This window comes from Gavialis gangeticus, unplaced genomic scaffold, assembly GCF_001723915.1.
Source record: "Gavialis gangeticus isolate Ggan-Ray unplaced genomic scaffold, GavGan_comp1, whole genome shotgun sequence".
In the NCBI taxonomy this organism is placed as follows: Eukaryota; Metazoa; Chordata; order Crocodylia; family Gavialidae; genus Gavialis; species Gavialis gangeticus.
Genome location: NW_017729033.1, coordinates 6,607,419 through 6,618,190, shown reverse-complemented (window position 1 = coordinate 6,618,190; position 10,772 = coordinate 6,607,419). Strand labels below are relative to the sequence as shown.

Here is a 10,772-nt window from a genome sequence, read left to right as displayed (position 1 = left end):
TTTTCCCCAAAGTCATTGCAGTTTCATTCTCTGTGGAAAGCTCTAGGCCAGAGGCTCCCAACCTTTTTAGACCGCAGACCGGCAAACTGGGGACCAGAAGTGACCATGGATCGGCAAACCACGGATCAGCAAACTGTGGACCAGCATACTGCAGACCAGAAGTGACCTGCATACCGCGGACTGGCAACCAATCCTTTTTTATACTCAGTGTAAAAAAGGGTTGGCTGCTGGTCCTCAATATGCCAGTCACTTCTGGACTTCCGGTCCAGCAGCCAACCCTCCTGTGGACTGGCAGCCAAGCCTTCGCAACTATCCCCAAGGGGGACAGGCTTTTATATGTGAGTCACCATCTTGAAAGAAGTGAGCTTTCCCATAAAATAAATTACAAAATGAATAAGAGAAAAATTCCATGAGCTGCAGTTAAAGACAAAAAGCCTCATCCAAAAGTTGGAAAGTCCTACTGAAATTTAACCTTAGTATTTAATATTGCATTCTGTACAAAAGGTTATTCTGTAGCACTTACATTTACAGGGATTATAAGCTTCATACAAAAAGCCAATAAATTCTGCAGACTCCAGGCCCCAGATTGCTCCTTTTATTGAAACTTTTGATTATTTGGATGAAATTTCATGAGACCAATTACAAACTAGCTTTTGCTGAACCAAATCTTTTGTAGAAGAGCCTGGCTTATGAAAAGCAAATTATTATTACTGTTTTTTGTAAGAGGATTCTCTTAATGAAACTAAGTTAGCGTGTCTTTTCATATATGATTAAATGGCAAAAAATGGAGTGTTGGCTCTCTTTTGCCAGCTTTAATTTGAGTATCGCACTGGAAAAGGAATAGACGCAGTATTTTTTTCCAAGCCCCTCCTTCAGACCTCGTTCTTCCAACTGATGATACCCAACTAAGATGCTGCTCACAGCTGATTGAACAGATTTTCATTTTAGAATACGATGGTCTCTCTTTCTGCCTCTCTACTTGGAGCATCTGTGTTGTAAGGAACAATGTTGACACTTAAATTGTCTTTCAGGAAACTCTAGAGTCAAAATCTTACTGGGAGGAGTTGGCTGGCTCACAAAGCTTTATGCAAGCTCTGGCACAAATCATTGTATTTTTTTCTACATCGGGTCCACATTTCACTGATTTTCTTCATAACCAAATCAAAATACATTCTGAATAGGCTTCTAACCTCTGTCTTATGTTTCCTTTACTTTCCCTTCAATAAATGGCTTCCATTGAGCCTCAATGAATCTTACACTCTGACAGTTTTACAGAGAGACTGATTTTTCCATAGATGTCCTCTATTTGTTTAAAGAGTTACTACTTTGGCAGATCATAAATTAAACTCTAAGATTTCTGCCTCGCCAACAATCTAGCATCTACAGGTCTGCACTTCAAATACACCCAGCATCAGGTCTTAGTGCCAGTAAAACATTTAACCATGTCCTATTACCTGAAATTAGGTATACAGATTTTTTGCATTTGTCTTAATTCATACCAGCGTAACTTTATGGCAGTAAGTGAAGCTGATTTTATACTGCTGATATATTTCTGTGTTAGGAGCCTGCCATATTCAACTGTTGGATCTGGAGCTGTTCTGAAGGCTCTAGAAACACAATGTAAAGGCTTTTAGCCATTAAGAAATTGCTGGAAAATATCCATATGCCAGTGGAGTTGCCAGGAGGGTTGGTCATGACTGATAAGGGTTCTTGATGGGTTTGGGGTTTTTTTTTCTTTTTTTAGGAGTATTTTTAAAATTTTCACTGTTCATTTAATCTTTGTTGAGAGGAAAGCAGGCTGCTGGTCATCTAAATCAAAACCTTTGGTCATACATTATATAAAGGTCTTTTGCAAAAAGTTACAGATCACTATCTAATGTTAATGGGTTTCAGGTTTCATGTCACTCCATTTTAAATAAAAATTGGAGCAGTTTCCTCTGAGCTTGCCATTTCCATATACTGTAGAGAACTGTGTTGCAAAGAAATATGAATATCCTTTGCCAAAGACACAGCAGCACCAAGGCCACTACAGAAACATACTGCAAGAGATACCACTTTTGTCTGTCCAAGATGTAATATTCAGCCAGCATATCAGTTTTCTACCATTTCTTCCATTTCGCATTGAGCACTTGTCTAATTTGGTTCTTGGCTATGAACTGGCTCATCTTGCAACTTTTCAAAATCATCTCCTCTGGCAGAGGCATGCTGTTGATTGCTAATCATGACTGCAGGAGTGAGACTTTCCAGCATAGGGAGATCATTCTATCATTGTTAATAAAGAATCATCTCAGCAAATGGTTTTGACCTGCAGTCCCAGCTTGTTTTGTAGACTCTGATACATGGCTGGTAGATGACATCTGTATGTTGAATTGCTTTATTTGTTGCCAGTGGAGGATTCTGCTATAATCTCTGTCTTTGAATTAAGAAGCACTTGAATGCCTTTTCGGGGGGGGGGGGTTCTTTCTTGGGTGACAAAGGAGAAGAGGGCTCCAAAAAGAATTTTAGGTTCAGGATGTATACTTACAGGTACATATATAATGAGCTGCACACCTGCCTGGCCAGAACACAGCCTGCTGTGCATTAGGGCTGTGCAAATTTCACCGGCCATTTCATTTCAATACTGTTTCAACCAATTTCGAGTTCAAAACAGCAAAATCAGAACAAAACAAAATCTGTTGAAATAGTCTCAAAATAAAACAAGGCTAGTCAAAACATTTCAAAAGTTGAAACATTTCAACCATAGGCTGGGGATGAGAAGTCCAAGATCTGGCAGGGGACAGAAAGTCATCCCAGCCGGGTTGAATCACCATCCCCCTACACGAGATCGCGCAGGGGGTGGAAGGCAGCCCAGGTGGGCTGTTTCCTTTCCCCGGTGCTAGCTGGACAGCCTCCTGCCCCCAATGCGATCTAGCATGGGGGATGGGAAAGCAGCCCAGCTGTGCTGCCACCTTTCCCCTGTGTGATCTAGCACTGGGGATGGAAGGCACCCCAGCTGGGCTGACTTCCTATCCCCAGCCAAACATCGAAACAGTGTTGAAACAGCCTTTCTGTTTCCAGGGAATGGAACGGAACAGCTGTTTTGACTCAAAATGAAATTCAAAATGGAACACTGTTCCGTCGAAACATCAAAACTGAAGGCATAACAAAACGGTGCCATTTTACACAGCCCTACTGTGCATGCTCAGTAGCTATGAAGAGACTTAGCACTTACCTTTACAGAGATTATAAACTCCATACAAAAAGCCAATACACTCTGCAGACTTCAGGCCTCAGATTGCTCCTTTTACTGAAGTTTTATTTATTATTTGGATGAAAGTTTGTGAATGAAATAGGATCACAAACTGGGTGTACATACCAAAAATGGCAGCTATGTGGCTAGGTAACTGCTACCCGGGTATGTGAAGTGAAATAGGATCCTGCCTATGAAAACACAATGCTAAACACTGCTGAATGTATTTACAATCTAAGTAGACAGGTAGAAATATCTAAAGTGCACAGACTGTTCAGATTATGTGTTCTTCAAAACAAGGGGCCATCTTTCTTCCCCCTGGCTTTATACAACTCCTAGTCCAACAGGGTCTTAATCCATCACTGACAGTTCATAGTCTCTCCAGAAGTAACAACAGTAATAATACTTGAATGTGCTGGAGCACCGAACCACCCACAACTGCTTTCATTTTGTCCATATCAAGTTCAATCTATCAACTTTGGACTATTTAATTTTTTCTGTTGTTGTGTGAAGTCCCATTTTCAGTTTTCAAGTATTTAAAAACGTATATCATCTTCACCTCTAGGCATACTTTACACAGGGTGAGACAAACACTGAATGTATTCCCAAGAAGCTTCTGAAATGGTTTCAGATCTGAAGCATACACGGACGTAGCAACCTGCAGCTTAGGATGTTTTGAAGCCCTGCTTAATGCAGTAGGCAACAGCCTTTTCTGAAATGCGGTGCTACTAATGAAATGCAGCCGAGAACCTAGTAGATCAGCATCTCCTGAAGAAAGCAGTTACGATGGCTGGAGATGACCTATACTTGCCCAAAGCCAGAAGCAGTATCCCATCTTGAGACTACATTGGTACTGTGGCACTCACAGTCATTTAACCCAGTGGGGGCAAAGAACAGCTTCTTACACAGATGTTTATTTAGTTAAATGAGATATAAATGGATGCATCTCCCAAATCACTTTGGGAATCAGTACCCCACTCTCTATGGGTTCTTCAGTGATATCGTTCCTCAAGGGTTCAGTATACTGTAGTTCATCCCTTGGCTGGTGCAATTTGATATTTGAATTTTGCACCCCCTTTCCTCCCAAGCCTTTGAAAATATGTGGTTCAAATAACATTCTTCCATCTTTGCATAACTTCCAACTTTTCTTCTAATTGCACAAGCCTATGTTCCCAGCTCCCTTAACAGATACCAGGGGCTGGCACATAGTGTAGATTCATTGTCAGACTTTCTGTTTATGTGTGCTAATGCATAAATTGGGGATTTAGTTGAAGATAGCCAGAGTCTTTCAAATCTCTAATACTCACATTAATCCTCTTAACAATTTCCCTTGTACAGGAGGGAACGTATAGTACTGTATAAGCCTTTTTATGGCTGCCATTGAAGTCTCATCTGGTTAAATTGTCTGCACTGCTATGTTGTGTTTGCTTCTCATCAAAAGGAGAACCAAAGACATCCTCTGTTTCGTATTTTTTGCTTTTAGTTCTTCCTTCAGCGGGAGCCTAACCAAGAATGCAGCCTCAGAATCTCTCTTTCCGTAAATCCACAGGCTTCTTCAGACAGCCACAGCAGGGTTCACATCATCTCAGGACATGCTCTAAACTTAGCAGAGCAATGCCACACTTCTGAGTACCTGCTGCAAAAGCAGGAGTCAAAATGACCTGTTTAGGCATCTAGCATCCTCAGAAGACTTCAGAGACCCCTAACAGGGATTCAGATCTATATGCGCCTATGCAGAGAACGGGGAGTGGTACATATCTCAGTTAAATGCCTACTGAGAGAATTCAAACTGAGCCCCTCATATCCCTCTATCAGAGCAAAATGCCACACTGGGAGGGCTGGAATCTTTTAGCTCAGTGTGGCCACTGTTCAATCAGTAGGAAACCTGGACAGTGTCACTGGGAATGCTTTCACCCTTGCAATCCGTCTTTCTTTTTTTCCCCTTCTCTTTCCAGTTTTTGCAGTTCCAAAGTTCTGGTCCTCTGAAGCGTTTTGATAGTTTGGAAATAGCCTTCACCCATTCCTAATCACTGTAAAGGCTCGGGTCTTTGCCCTCAGAGTGCACGATGTAAGTTGAGAGATGGCAAATTTAGTGGGTGCAAGAAACAACTGGAGGAACTAAGGGACCACATGCACATATAATAGTAAAAAGAACACAGCAACATGCAGGTAGTGGTATGTACAATTTGATGATTCTGAATCCTTTAAATGAGAGCTGTCAAACAACTGAAACATTTGACTGTGACTAGTTATATGATTAAAAAAATTAGTTGCAATTCATTGCAATTTCAAATGCACAGCTAAAAATTCAAAATTATACAAAGAAAAACTCAAAATTATGCCAAATTATGCAAGAACTTTGTATGGTTGGGGTTGGGGTGGGGGTGTGTGGGGGGAGGAATTTGTGAAGGCATGGGAGGCTGTGTGTGTGTGTCAGGGGGGGATTGGAGCCTATGGAGTAGGGGTCCCGGCATGCCCTGGCATGATGTGGGGTACTGTGGGTCAGGAGTGAGGGGCAGCAGCAGGGCTGAGGGGGCTGTGGCTTTGGACCGAGGGGCAGGCAAAGGAGCATGGGTAATGTAGTAGTTTCATCTACTACAGCAGTTTACTAAGATTCTTTACTTTATTCAATGCACCAAGATAACCTGTGCCGGTCATTGAATTCTGACCTTTTCTTAAAATCTAAGAAAATTCTTGTTGAAGATTAAAAAATACAGAGTTCCCCATTCAAACAGGCAATTCTTTTCTTATCTGTCATATCAGCTTCACTATGCATCTGCTTGGTTATGAAAACACCATGATACTGGGAAATATATTAGAATAAGAAAGTTATCATCTATTGCTATTGCCTGAAGAAAATAAAGAACATTGCTAGCTTTGAACCATAGAAAAATATGGCTGCAAGGACCCTCAGGAGGTCACATCTAGTCCAAACTTCTGCTCAAGGGGATTGTCCCTAACTCAACCATCTCAGATAATGTTTGTCTAATAAACACTTGGAGGGGGAAGGGAGCTTGCAAAAGAAAATGAGCATAAAATGTTTAACTGATAAAGAACAAAAGGGTTAGCATTAATAGGTGAAAGGTCATAAAAGGATGTAGAAAAAAACAGATGCACTCGAATCACTCTACTATATAGATAAGTGAACTGATAACAAAACTCCCATGGATGTGAACAGAGCTTGATAAGTTTCAAAACCACTGGAGAAGAAGTCATTGGACTAGCATGGCTACTTCCTTGTCTTCCTTTTTCATGTCCTTCTGACAAGGTATTTAGCAAAATTTGTAGATTTTGTTGGAAATTGACAGGCCAGGACATGAGCACTTCTGCTTTGGCCTACAAACTTGCAGCCTCTGGCCTAACAACGGTATGCTTTAGCACCTAAGCCGCCCCAGCCCCCAGCACAGCTACTTATAACACAATTTGTACATATGTGTATAGGAGTTTGGGTTATACTAAGCCATAGTTATGCTAAATTATAGTAGGCTAAGGCACTGAAAAGGAACTTGGGAAGAACAGGCCTTGTGTCCTGTGAACGCCCTGATAAAAGAAAAAAATAAAAACACACTAATGAGGGAAGAAGCTGATTCAAAGAAAGAAACAGAAAAAATAATAGCTGAATTGCTCAAGAGGTAACGTAGGAATACATTCAGTGCACATAAGGCAGTTTCAAAATGGCTACAACTGGTTTAAGATAAACCTGGTTGAATGTAGTATCAGACTTAACTGACTTGGGTCAAAGCATTTGATGGAACTTCTGTCCCAGACCCCTTCCTGGTTTAAGTTAAATCAGAGTCCCCCAGCATCCCAGAATGATTTTCAGACCTGGGCTGAGGTGGTCTAGGCTATCTGCTGCAGAGAGCAGGGCTGCCCCTCTCCTCTGCTCTCCAGCCAGAGTTTTGATGGACTGAGAAGTGGGTGGGGGTCTGCAGCCAGGGTCTGCCTGGCAGGGGCACAGCAGTATCTGCCAGGATGCCCCCTGCTCCCCACCCCCCATGGCTCGCTGCTGAAGCAGGGTTGCCCAGTCTCCCACAGCAGGAACCCCAGTGGCACAGACCCCAGCTGGCATCTGGCCATGCCACCCCCATGCTAGCTGATGGTGAGAGGTGTCTGTGTGTGTGTCTCCAATTTCACCAGAACAAAGACAGACAGAACTGTGTCTACTTAGGGCTTCCTGGAACTAATCATTAGGTCAGCTGCTAATGTCTGAACAAGAAGCCAGTGGCTTGCAAATGCCTTGCAAAATGCCTGTTGTACCTGGCAGTATGTTTTCTTGATGGACTGATAAGATTTGTGTTCTGATAAGCACCTTGCTGGCTTCCTTCAAAGCCATCAAAGTGCAGGCATCTCGGACCCTGAAACCCTTATATCAAATGAAGTTTCTTTATCCAGTGATAAATGCTGGCAATTGCTTCTATGCATCAGTTAGTGAACCTGGTTAGAGTGCAGCTACTTGCAAATTAGTTCAATCTATGCAGGTTAGATTAACCTGCAAAGATTGAGTCACTGCAAGTTCGGGCTTTTTGAATGTCTGTCCCTAGCCCAGGAGGCTGCTCGCTAGCAATAGTCTCCTAAAACACACACACCCAAACAGCCTGAACACCAAGAGTGACAGTGAGCAAGAGGCTACCAGGACTGCTCCCACATGCCTCCAAACAACAATATGGCATCATTTTGAAAGAAAATTATGAAATGCAGCAGTTACAGGTTAAACCCAAGATGTTATAGGATAATGACACTGTGGAGATTGATGCCAGATGTTCTTATTCTGAAGGAATGTTTATTTGGAAAGGAAAAGAAGATGTCCCCCTCCTGGCACAGTTATCATCAGAAAAATGCAAGCATAGGGAGCAGGAAGCTGCTCAGCATCTAATGCAAGTAAGTTTTAAAAGTCTTGGCCATACCAAAGTCATATTTCTACAACACTTGATAAAGAAACGGGATAGATTTTTAGTACACTGGAACCAGATAAAATCCCATTATCATGTTGACAGTAACCAATTTCCCCATTCCCTCCAAACATGATAACGACCCCACTCCCCAGTAAGCTTCCAAACCATGCACCGCAAGACCAAACTGTGAATGAAGACAAGAGATCTAAGGCAATATTTATAATGTCATCGCATTAATTGAAGAGCAAATTCAAGTTCTCGGTTTTGGGAAATGAGCAACAAGGAGACCCATGCCCTGATAGATGGAGAAAATGTATGAGTTAGCAAGGGCATCGCCGCATGAAACACCCAAATGGAACAGCAAGCAATCAACAGTGACATTCTTCCTGCTCGGTCTTTTACGATCACAGAGAAACAGCACAGTTTTGTCAGCACAACGGAGACAGGAAAAAAACAAGTGCACTCATGTAAAACCACAGGGTGGGGGGGAAGGGAGTGTTAAAACCATAATTGCAAAACAATAAATGACTACATACACTCAAATTAAATATTTACAGGATGAAAAAATTAAAATAGTGTTGAATTATCCATGATAATTGTATCCCTATCTGAAATTATAAATAGGCCCCTCTCTGTAATACTAAATCATCTGAATTCTTGATTTCTGAAATGAGAGAGAATTTTCTTCTGTAAATGTGCAAGTATCAGGCACCACAGTGAGATCCTGTGCAACCATAAAGATCCCTGTGGCTTATTATGTGCCTATGTGACTCTCAGGTGCCTCATTTAACACAGTGAAACAAATACCCCACCAAAAGTGAGAGGTGGTAGAGGTACGTTTGATGAAGATGAAACCACAGTTCCACGAATACAGATTTCCTTGCACGTACTCCAAGCAATCCATGGACAATTATCCATTATTATGCTTCCAAGATAGCCAAATACTATAGTATCTGAGTATCTTAAGTGGAAACATATCTACGATGAAGAAGCCAATGTTTTAGCAGGTCAGGATCAGTGGAAGAAATGCCAGATATGGAATACGTGGCATGTGTGTATTACAAAAGTATTTTGTTCTGATCCTGTACTTGGGGCGAATTTAATCCTAAATTTATTAACTCAACAGAACCTCACTATTCCCCAGAGGAACATTTTCTAGGATGCCTGAAATTCTGTGTAAGAGAATATTTCATAAACTGGTGATGATGGTCTCTTCAAGTCCCAACCTGAGCTATTCCTTTAGCCATACAATCCATGCCTGAATCCCAGTGCATATTAGCACGACAGCCTGTGCTTTCTGTTAACAGACTCGAAGTTCTTTCAATGTCAACAGGGGAGCAAATGGCATAGTCACAGTTTAATACTGTTTCCTTCAACGCTGATCAGATTCTTCCCCTAATAGTTGTCTAGAGGGCATATTTTATTCATTAGAACAATGAAAGGATCTTTCATCAGGCATGTTGTAGCTGGCATCGTGATGTCCTTTAGGTTGTTAAATAATTTCCAAATGGCAGAGCCAGCTTTAAATGGAAATGAAGTTACCGCACGAGAAACCTACTTTTTAATTAATGCTTTTCATTGATTTGTCTATTGAGATGTATTACAATCATCTGAGCTCCTCCCCAAGGAAAGGGGTGGCATTATCATCATCATCGTCATTTAGATTTACAGCGCCACATTCCAGTTAAGCAGATGAAACCTCATTAGTGGAGACACACATGAGCTGCTGGGGTGGCCCCAGCTGCTCTGCTCTGGCAGTGCTTTTTGTATCCAGATATAGTTCCACAGTTCATCAGGAAACAGATGCCCTAACAGTGAAATACATGCAAGGTAAAGAAATAATACTTGTAAAATTTGTCTGTATAATTCAGGAGGTTTATAATATGTAGTTTCATAGCTTCATAGCTTCTAGGGTCAGAAGAGACCTGAGCAGATCATCGAGTCCGACCCCCTGCTATGGCAGGAAAGAGTACTGGGGTTAAACGACCCCAGCAAGGTGTTCATCTAACTTCTTAAAGCCCCCCAGGGTAGGAGCCAGCACCACTTCTCTTGGAAGTTGGTTCCAGATCCTAGCCGCCCTGACAGTGAAGTCGCGCCTCCTGATATCAAGCCTGAATTTACTCTCTGCCAGCTTGTGACTGTTATTCCTGGTCACTCCTGGTCGTGCTCAGGGGAACAGGGACTCCCCCAATGCCTGCTGATCCCCCCTGACTAGTTTGTAACAGGCCACTAGATCCCCCTCAGCCTTCTCTTGTGGAGGCTGAACAGGTTCAGGTCCTGTCGCCTCTCCTCATAGGGCCTGCCCTGCTGCCCCCTGACCATGCTAGTGGCCTCCTCTGGACCCTCTCCATGTTGTCCACATCCCTCCTGCAGTGCGGTGCCCAGAACTGGACGCAGTACTCCTTCTGCGGCCTGACCAGTGCCGCATAGAGGGGGAGGATCACCTCCTTGGACCTGCTCGAGATGCATCTGTGGATGCACGACAAGGTACGGTTGGCCTTCCTGACCATGTCCCCGCACTGCCGGCCCATGTTCATCTTGGAGTCAATGATGACTCCAAGATCCTCTTCCACCTCTGTACTGACAAGAATGGAGTTCCCCAACCTGCAGGTATGGTGCCGGTTGTTCTTCCCCAGGTGCATCACTTTGCA

The 10,772-nt window shown here is 42.6% G+C and overlaps 1 long non-coding RNA gene across 1 annotated transcript in view; it reads right to left on the bottom strand.

The window, feature by feature from the left end:
- Nucleotides 1-2,608: 2,608 nt before the first annotated feature.
- The window catches only part of LOC109303683, a 21,555-nt gene continuing 13,391 nt past the window's right edge, over nucleotides 2,609-10,772 (bottom strand). The window contains exons 2-3 of the long non-coding RNA XR_002099165.1: nucleotides 3,165-3,168; nucleotides 2,609-2,620 (exon numbers count right to left, since the gene is read on the bottom strand). This is a non-coding gene — a long non-coding RNA (uncharacterized LOC109303683). The remainder of the gene's footprint in view (nucleotides 2,621-3,164; nucleotides 3,169-10,772) is intronic.